The sequence below is a fragment of the Amblyomma americanum genome, chromosome 5 (genome assembly GCF_052857255.1).
Source record: "Amblyomma americanum isolate KBUSLIRL-KWMA chromosome 5, ASM5285725v1, whole genome shotgun sequence".
NCBI lineage: Eukaryota > Metazoa > Arthropoda > Arachnida > Ixodida > Ixodidae > Amblyomma > Amblyomma americanum.
In genome coordinates, this window is record NC_135501.1 from 131,283,379 (window position 1) to 131,293,843 (window position 10,465).

General features: G+C 47.3%; 1 long non-coding RNA gene across 1 annotated transcript; it reads right to left on the minus strand.

Annotated features, from left to right (window-relative positions):
* Window positions 1-2,748: 2,748 nt before the first annotated feature.
* LOC144135025 (uncharacterized) lies at window positions 2,749-7,390 on the minus strand. The gene is made up of 3 exons (XR_013315344.1): window positions 7,208-7,390; window positions 5,959-6,128; window positions 2,749-3,009 (listed from the first exon to the last, which is right to left on the minus strand). It is a non-coding gene; the product is annotated as an uncharacterized LOC144135025 (long non-coding RNA).
* Window positions 7,391-10,465: the final 3,075 nt, after the last annotated feature.

Below are 10,465 nucleotides of genomic sequence, written 5' to 3' on the forward strand. Positions count from 1 at the left end.
TGAGAAAAATATAAAAAAAGAAAACTGTAACAGGGACAACTCATCATAAGAAGGCGAGAGAGAAGGCACGTGTTCAGCTGGGCTGCTAGCAATGGGGTGGGGTGTGTGTGGTATGAAAAACCAGAAAACACAAAAACACAAACAAAAGGGCCAACAAAAGTGGTTTGTAAACAAGAAGGCTAACGTGCGGCTTAACGCGTGTGAAGGAATTGGCTGTTGAGCAAGTTTTCACATGCGCACTGTTCGTGATATTTCGTTAAGATGTGTATTTAGTTAAGCAATGGAAAACAATAATCTCAATTGGCCCCGTGACTAGCAAGGTTCCAACTTGTACGATTATATTCAGCGGAACTGGCGCAAAGGTCGGCATTTGGGCTAGTTGATGTGGGTTCATGTCAAAAAATCAGCGCAAAGGACAGGACAAGAGACAACAGGACGAGCGCTGACTATCAACTAACGTTTTATTGCGTGGCCTAGTGGGTTGGGTGCCCGTCTCGGCTGCGGGAGGTGGTCGTTTCGAAATCCACCGCCGGACACCTACCGGTAAAAATGGGTACAAGCGGTCCCCGGCCTGGCGCCCGGCTTTCATTAGGGGTGTTCGCTTGGGAGAAGCTCCGTAAACTCCGCTGCACCCCTCGCGGGCGAAGCCCCAGTGTCGGACAACCTCGGTGCCTGCTAAAGGTGGTGTCAAGGCCGACGTGGCTCGAACCTTCATCACCTGCAGCAGCAGTCATAAAAAAAGGGCCACAAATGAGCTTCTACAGCACGAGGCGGATTTAACGTTTTTGACGGGCGGAACTTATCGCTGATACATCAGAGCAACTGTGGTCAAGATCCTTCTCCAAGCATCTCACCAAGAAGAGCCGAGCACCAGGCCGGGGAAATCTAGTACCCATTAAAAGCGTCTTGGCTTTGACGCCGGCCCTGGTGTACTAAGTCAGGACCTACCGCCTACGTACCGGGAAGTGCGAGTGTGGGCTTCATCCCAAACTCCTATGGTCTCACAGCAGTACTACTCACAGGCTCTCAATGGACGCAAGCGCCAGTCCTGCTTTCGCTTCGCCCTCGGTCTCTTCGCCTACTACGCCCGCAGGCCTCAGCGTTTCCCAGAGGTGGCCCTGGTTGCCCGGAGGGGGACCGAGGACAGACCCAAGCGGCGCTCCCGAGTGATGGTAGGGCTCGGGTTACACAGGGACGCCCCTACCCCTGATGACTTTAGTCAGCGGGGATTTCCCTGCAGCGTATTCGCTTGAGACAGCCACAGCAGCCTATCCCTAAGCTGCCGTGGAGCATGAACTCTCTCGCTTTCGGTGAGAGGGAGAGGGTCATCACAGCCCTTCCCAGGTTAACCAATGACAGTCGCCCCCAATAGACTGGGTTACAGGAGCACGCAACTGCTCCCGGCGTTACGCCTAGGGCCTCCATCGCCGAGGCCCGCCGCCCACTGGGTTACCGGAGGACGCTACCCCTCCCACGGTTAACCAGCCTGGAAGCATCTCACGTACTCCACAGCCCCGGTCGCAGACTTGGACTACGTCCAGGGAGCCAAACCCTCCTGTTCGGCTTCCGAGAACAGACGGCCCAGTCAATCCAGCCCATCATCAGCGAAACTGCCAATGTTCTGGTTGGGGCCGCGGATCACCACCTTCCAAGAACCGTCGGCCCCGGGGCGCCATACCCCCTTTAGGGAGCACGAGTTAGCCCTATTTTCAGTAGGGCCGCATCGGGTAAGATCTCACCCATGTTACTGAGAACCCAACCTCAGCCAGCCTTCGGCTTGCTTTACAGGCTCACGCCAACCGAGCTCGGCTAATGAGACAGAGAACTTATGCAACACTATCTCCATCTCTCTTGGACTACTCTTAGCGTTACCCAGGGCTCACCACGAGGAGGCAGTAGTCCGTCGAGCCCCCAAGGGAATTGCGGAATCGGCGGCACTCCTGTAATCACTCTTTAGGGTTGTGACTTACAACTGGGAGAGCTTTCAGCCTCCTATTTTTGTGATGTACAGGCCTCTCTTCGGTGTGGTTATGAGCAAGTGAAACCTTTTGAGCAATGTTACAGCTTTCTACACACCCCTATTTCCGCAACCCGAAGAACCCAGTCAGTGCCTGGGGAGGAACGGCAACTAGGACAAGGCGTCCGCAACCATTACTTAACACAGTGCGATTTTCTGACCTGATGGCATGTGATAAGGCATTATTCCCTCGAACTGTTTGCTCCTTACCCGATTTTTTTTTTGTTATACATAAGTGCCTTTATACGGTATAGTTCTTGTTACATAACACTGAAGTATTGCTCAAGCATAACTTCTATATGAAAAGCTGAACTTAACGGAAACACATAGTATTTCTTCCCCTGCCAGGATACTCATTGAATCGGTTCCCGCTTCTGGCAAGTCAATATAAAGTTTTATAAAGGTGTAAATAGCTGGTGGACTTCCTTAATGCCTAAGCACTGCTGACAGCTGATGTGATATTGGGGTTTTGCATTCGAAAATGATTTGAAATTGTTTTTTAATAGCAGTGTTTGAAATACTTATTTTCCGTTCTGCATTTTCTGCATTCGGAAAGTGCATTCTTTGCAAATATGTAACAAAATCGTGAAATAACTGCTCCATCTGGGGCTTTTTAAGAGTCACCCCGTAGAATGTATGCGCTTCATGAAACGCAGGCATGCAGTATATTTCACTGGCAGGCCGGCTTTTTATAAAATATAAATTTGAATTTGAAACTCTATGCCCGCACACAACGGGCGCCGCTGTGAACCGTATGTCGGCGAAGTGCGGACGCCTGATCAGTTCTGGGGGGCAGGATGCTGCGACGGGGGCTCGCTGTGGCCGCTGCTGTTCTCGTCTCGCTGTCGGTGCCACCAGCAGAACTGGCCACGAGCGGAACTCCTGGGCGGCTTCAGAAGGCTAGCGGCGCTGCTTGAACTTCCACTGGGTGCACTCGCCCCGCCGAAGAACCCCCACGTCTGCGTTGCGTCCAGAATGCACACGACAGCCGTCTACGGCGGAGACAATGCGCTATGTCACGAGTATTTAAATGTGCTAAAGGCCGGAAAGGGAAACAAAAAGAAGGAACGAGGGCCTTAAAAAAATATAAAACATGGCAAAGGATTTAACAACTTCCTATCACAATTTTGGACTTCAATGGCTTTATAACTTCACTTTTAACTTCATGCAAATTATCCAATAAATTCCGATAGCTGCCCTTCCTGGCCTCAGGACAGTAACAGTTTCTTAGACAAACGTGCACGCTGCATGGCCGCGCACCCTTTTAGATACAACTTAAATTGTTACCTCTGTTACACTTCTAACTTCGGGCGGTTTTTTTAGGAGTGCCTTCACGCATCAGCAGAGCTGGAAGGCTCTCGTGCAAATGAGCCCTGTTTAACCTTGCAACTCTCCAGTAGAACGCTGCTATAGGTCAGCCCGCTGCATGAACACTCTTGTGCTTCAGAAACTGCATCAGCGGTTTTTCTCTGCGACTATTCAGTCATTGAAAATCATCATGTAACTTTTCCTATATCGCTCAGCGTGGCCAGGCGAGTGCATCCGAAGGGTATTTTACAGTGCACAGTGACTGAAGCGGATCTGACTCCGTCTTCAAATGACGTAGTTCAGCTTCTTCTCATTATGCGTCAGCCTAAAACTTTGTGGCGAGATTTTTGCACTGATTTTTGCCTTTCCGGGACGTTCCAGGAATCAAGCAAAGAAATTTATTTTTTGTACTTTTGCTGCGGGTTAGAAAAATTGCAACTACAGAAGACACCAAAAAGAGAGAATATAAGTGTTGACTAAACGTTTTTTCAACCTACGCCATATCCCAGGCTCATTGGTGATTTTGCTAGAAAGCCCCAAGTGTGCTTCCCCTTGCAGTAACACAAGCCTCTATATATGTACGGACCTGAACGCGACCCGGACCCGCATCTTCATGCCTTGGCCCAGCCCGGGTCAGAACAGAGAATTTTTAGGTCCGTGCAGTGCAGTGATTTTATAGGGAGTAGTTTGAAAATTTACAGCTTTAAAATTATTTCTTTCCTGAGCTGCAGTAGTATAAAAGTCTGCTGTTCATTTAAAATTAATGTTTAGAAAAATACGAAAGTGTCCGCCATTTTGACAACGGCGACCACTAACAGTGCTCTACCCACTGTCGCACATTGCTTTTCGACAAAACAATCCCGCACCTCGAGACAAGACAACTTTTGTAATAGCTCCGCATTATTCATAGTATTTCCTGCAATATCGCCGCGCACCACGCAGGGTGTATTTCACGTTAGAAGTGAGGGTCACTGACATTTACCAATTTTCGTACCCTGGAAACTCTGCAGTCTCCAGCCTTCATACCTGATGACTGCAAGTGCACCGGCGAAATTCGGCGGCCTTTCTTTTCATCAAAAACGGTGAGAGGCTCCGAAAGGCCATGTAGAAGTTCACAAATGCCTACTGCTCCTTTTTAAAGCGGACGATTACAATTTCATTACAAATATGTTAACGTGTCCAAAAGGTGCCCTTAAAACCTTAGTGCTCTAAACACACTAATCCTGTCGATGTGTTCAAGCAGATTATATATTCATAAGCGTCATTATTATCATCAGCCTGACGACGGCCACTGCAGGGAAAAAGCCTCGGCCATGTCTCTCGAATTAACCTTGTTCTTTGCCAGGTCCGGCCAGCGTATCCCCGCAAACCGATTAATCTCATCCGCCCACCTAACCTTCTACCTCCCACTGCTGCTCTTGCCTTCTCTTGAAACCCACTTCGCTACCCTTAAGGAGAATCGGTTATCTTGCCTTCGCGTCCGACGCCCTGCCCAAGCCCATTTCTCCTTCTTGATTTCGACTAGGGAGTCAATAACCCGCATTTATTCCCTGGCCCACTCCGCCGTTTTTCTGTCCCTTAACGTTATACCTATCATTTTGCTGTCCATAGATCGCTGCGTTGCCGAAAATGTAAGCTGAACCATTTTCGATAACCTCAAGGTTTATGCCTCAGATGTGAGTACCGGTAAGACATGGCTGTTATATACTTTTCTGTTCGGGGATATTCATTACCGTAGAAAACCTGCCAATCCGCCTTTTTACACGGCTGCTCTGCGGATGGGCGCCTCTCCTCCTCCAGATCCTCTGGTTGAAAACAAACCGGAGGCTCCAACTGTGCATTTGCTGTTCATGTTAGCATACTGATAACTCAAGGATGTAGCAGCGAATCCCCTCAAAAGGAGATCTTCCACCCAATGGCGTCGATCGAGTTTCATGAGGCAGAGACTAGGCCCTGGGGAGTTGGTTGTTCGTTCTCCGGGCTAGGGCTGCGGAGAGTTAAGGGTTGCGTGCCTCAGTGCGCCCGCTCCCTGGCAGCACGCGAATTGAGGCATCTTAGTGGAGGGGGAGGGGGTGAGGGAAATGCCTTTGTCTCTTTCCTGCTTAGCCTCTGCTGCGGAGCAACAGTTGGAACCTCTTTTTTGAAAGGCATTCGCCGCTGCATTCTTGAGTTGCAACTGCCTATAAAGGCGCTTTCGAAAGATGGCCACAGATGGCGGCAGCTGTCAAAGTCACACTTGACACAACATATGCGCTTTTGGACCTTCGTTGATCCCGACCGCGCGTGCATTTGTTTTAAACCATTACCAGACAAAATTTCACCACTCCACAAAGTGCGTCACATCCTGTAAATAAGGCGGATTGCGCTGCAACCCATTATTATTATTATTTCACTCTCGTGATCCTGAGCTGCGGTGACTACCTGCTCTAAATAGACGTATTCTACTAATCGTAAAATACCGCTACTAATCGTAAAATACTCTACCCTTTTGAGAGTGTTGAAAATTACTTAAATTGTTGAATTTGAGTTCCAAATTCTGGCGCTGAGAAAGTCTGCTTCGACTGTCCTATTTAAGCTTCTGTGTCGGCGTCGAATTATCGCTGGATGGCGCATCTCAGAGAGGGCATGCTCACTTGGAGATAAGCGTGTGCGTGTCGTCCGGCGTGTCGTAGACCGATCCTTGGCGGGGTACCTCAATGCGGGAGCCGTTGAAGACGATGATGGCCAGGTCGTACATGGCGCAGCGGCTGTGGTGCCTGTTTCCCTGGCCGTCCTCCACTACGGGGATGCTCACATTGAGCCACTGTTCGCGCATGAGGTGGGAAAACAGCGCGGGCGGCTTGCACCAGTTGCCGATGGGCTTCGTCAGTACGCGGGCTGACAAGTGATGGAACAGAACCTTGCCGAGACATAAAGAAACAATTGGGCGGATTATTATAGCAGAAAGCTCCAGAATATTAAGATCAGTAGTGCGCACCAGATTTCTGAACAACCTCATATTTAGTCGTCGAAGATTCTACAGTCTGCTGTCGGTGGAACTATATAGTTATTGGTCACGGCAAAAGCTATAAAGACTACTAGTTGTTCGTTTTATCATCATACGGCAGGTAATATGAGTTACAGTCCTTTATATCCTGGATTGCAGGATATAAGGGACTATAGGGGCCGCCCTCCGTAAGAGGGCGGCCAATGAGTCAATGCACATGTTAACTAGCGCTAAAGACAAGGACAGAAGAAAGACGGACACCACGAACGCTAGACATCAGCTGGTTTTATTCCAGACAGACACATTAAATATATAGGCAAACATGTACAACGGACCCCACCCTAAAGCTTTAAAAGCGGTTTAAAGGCCAATGAGTCAACTGGGCGGATGAGATCCGAAGCTTTGCTGGCGTGGCCCAGGTGGGCGCTGATAGCGGAGAGCAGGCTTAATTGGAGATCGGTGAGACGGGCTTTGGGGCGGCAGTGCACGTAATTAGATTGAAGAAGATTAAGATTGTCATATTTTAGTATCCTTACATGCTACATTTTTCTGTTGTGATGACGGAATGCTTTCAATTAAATAATTATGAAATGGGCTGCATCTGCTCTTCTCTCCAGATGAGCTATATGTTGATGAGTTCTCGTATAACCACATAACCAGGAAAGGCGTCCGTCGACAAGGGATACCCTCCTGTTCGGGGCCGCCGCGGTGGCTCAGTGGTTATGGCGCTCTGCTGCTGTCCCGAAACACGCGGGTTCAATCGCGGCAATGGCGATCAAATTTTAATGCCGACGAAATTCTAGAGGCCCGTGTACTATGCAATATAAGTGCTCGTAGCTGTCATATAACGTAGCTGTCATCAACGCCGAGGATGTCAAGCGGGGCGCTTCACATACCTTTTTCGTGAAGAGGCGCCCGCGGCTCCTCAACTGTAGAAAAGCTCTTGCAATTGCTGGATGTTAAATCTTCACTGCCAGAACCTCTTTTCTGGCTGCTTTTGCCGCGCCGATTTTTTGTGGCCGCCTTCCCGTAGAGCCTTTTCCGTTGCCTTTTTTACAGGGCTGCCAATGCCGAAGCGGGACCGGTTACATGCGATCTTCTTCTTTTCCTCAGTAAACATGGCAGGTACCCACGTGGGGGGAGTGTCTAAAGCGTAGTGGCATAAACAAAGAAATTTCCATAGGCGATTACGACAAAATGTTAAGCACCAAACGTGAATTTGGGAAAAAAATATATCAATAAAAACGGCAGAAGAATATATAAAGTTAAATAAAAGACATAATTTTGGTGAAAAAAGAAGAACTCGAAATATATCAAAAGAATTAGCAAATCAACCTACCAGTCCCAATTATGTAACCATGGAGAATCCCACAAATTGAACCCAATGGAAATTCTTTGGCACTCGCACCAAACGATAATAACACTGGCAGAGATAATGGGAGCCCTAACCTGGTTTTACACGGACGGACATTCCAATTATATGCTCAGTGCTGATAATCAGTGGTGTTTAGTAAGGGATCACGTAACATGGCTGATATGTGCACATATAAGATAATTCCAGGTTTCAGCGGTTCTAGCATGCTGGAACCGCTGAAACCTGGAAACCTGAATGTGTCACTGACGCGTCAAGAGCCGGCCTTGCTAAGTTATCAGCCACTTCATTTGAATGAATACCTGCATGGCCAGAGACCCAGGCAAAACAGACCTCCTTCAAAGTGCATGGGACAAAAAAATCACAGGAAACGGCTCAAAAAATCTTTCTGTGAAGTTTCAAGGGATAATAAAACTGACAAAGAATCAGCGAGGATAATAACGCGAGACACATGACATGGAATTTTCTGCAGGGCCATTCCAAGAGCCAAATATTCTACAAAGAATATAGAAATATAATCTGGGATGCGGACAGAATAGCTCCATGCCAAATCCTGTGAATAGATGCCAATTGCAGCTTTTTGGCATTTGACGGAGGCGTCGGTAGAAAGCACGGTATGATGGGGGTATTCCTCTCTGGGATCAGAGAGAAGACCGTTTAAAATTTTTGCGGGCATGTGCTTCGCGTGAGATGGGAAGATGTGATCAAAATGGAATTCCACTGCTGCCGGCGTGTCATCAACACACTGCAAAGAACTGAGATCAACATCAGTCGGTGTTAAAAGGTTCTGTGCTAACATAATTTTTGCCATTTGATACCATGGCCAATGATGAGAGAAGAATAAGGCCAGCTGAGACACAAAAATAGGAGTGCTGACATTAGTCACCGGGTCCATCGACCGGAGGAAGGTTCGCACCGTGAGTATTTGAGAGCGGGAATTTAGATCACGGATACGGGCTTCCAGATAAAGCAGGGCGTTTGAAACTGATTTTGCGAGACTAAGGCAGAGACGTAGAGCGCGTGTTTCCAGTAAGGTTAAGGTTTAAATCTTGTAGTTTGCGCCACCAGAGAACAGAATGCAACAAAATTCAATTACAGGTCTTACATCGGCTTTGTATAGTAACAATAATCGGTCGCAGCGCATTCCAAACTTTTTATTCGCGATTCTTGTCAGTCGGCAATAGCGCGTTCTCCTTGAAACACATTGATCTTTATATGTAGGCTCCAATCTAATGCTGGGTGATAAGCAACACCTAGATATTTTACGGATTCCACTTGTGGAATCTGGTTAGAGCGATGGACTAATGAAATCAGCATAGGCGTGTCTGGAGGAAATACCAAGACGCCATTTATCTACATTCAAAGAATTACTTGAAGTATTTTGTAGTGCTTATTGTTTCATGCGTTTCCCTTGTTTAAAAATATCAATCTGATCTCCACGTTGTCACCTATGCGTATCCTTCGGTTTTGGGCTAACGAATGGTTACAAAGTTTAAATATGGTGCCCTTTACACCATGTGCACTTTGAGAATAACGCTATTGCCTCAAATGACTTCCTAGCCATTTTACAGATGCGACAACAAACAAAACGATCTGATGTTAAACAACGGCACGCATAAATAACTCAGAAGTCGATATAATAATCACATCGAGGTTTCATTCACCGAAAAGTTTATTTTGCCTCGATTGCTTTAAAACTATTGTATAAAACAATCGTTGAAAAGAAAATGGAATATGCTTCTACAGTGTCCGTCTGAGAAATTAAAATCGAGGCAATCATTTACTCTTTACAAAGCATTCAAATCACTCAGTTCCTTTTATATTGAGTTATCTTTTTATTATAGGCGTTTGTGATTGTTTTTTTACTGATAATTGAGCGATTGAGAGTGCCGTCGGCTCCGCATACGCAGCTGTGGCGAGGCGCAGCGAGTCACGTGATTACATAGTTGCAAGGCGAGCAAGCGCCGTAGGCTCAACACGCGCAGCTGTGGCGAGTCACGTGGCATGACGTCAGAGCCAAGCCTCCGCTCCTCCTGGTTTGAACGCCTAAATTTATAGCCGCCTGACCTTCGGCCTTGTATGGGAGAAGTAGAGCTTTCGCTCTAAAAACAGGTAACCGAAACGGAGAGGAGATTGAGTAGATGGCGCCACCAAACAAGGACAGCTGAAGACCGAAGGGTTTCATGCGGCGCGAGAAAAGAAACGGTTGGAGTGTGGCCAAAGGTTAGGGCTCTCCTTTTTGTCGCTTGTTTCCATATAGCTAAAGCTGCCAACTTCCCCGAACAAAAAATAAAACGTATGTTATCAATGCTAGAAAAAGCAGCAAAAGAAATGCAACAAACGATCCAAATCAATTATTAAATTTTACTCAGAACCACTGTTTTGTATATATTCTAAGCGGTTTCTTTTTATACGAAGAGATCATTTACCGTTCACACGACTATCATGGAACCTGATCCGCGAAAGCTGTTCGATTTGCGCTGCATGACAATTTTGTTTTAGCGCCACAGCGTTAAGGAGCTCGTGTTGCAGAAAAGCTGGTGTCGTCGGCGTCTTTGGCCGTGAGTGAAAAATGGCTTATCTCGGTGGACATCTGAACCCCGGCGTAAGAAGGGATTTTTCTTCCCTTACGGCCTTACGGCGCGGTACGGTTGTCCAGCGAGAATCGCGAGAGAGGCGTATTTCCTTTCCTGAAAAATAATTTTCATTACAATTTCCTTCTTTAAGGCCCCGTTCGGGTGTTAACCGAGATATGTGAGACAGGCATCCTTTCCCTAAAAAA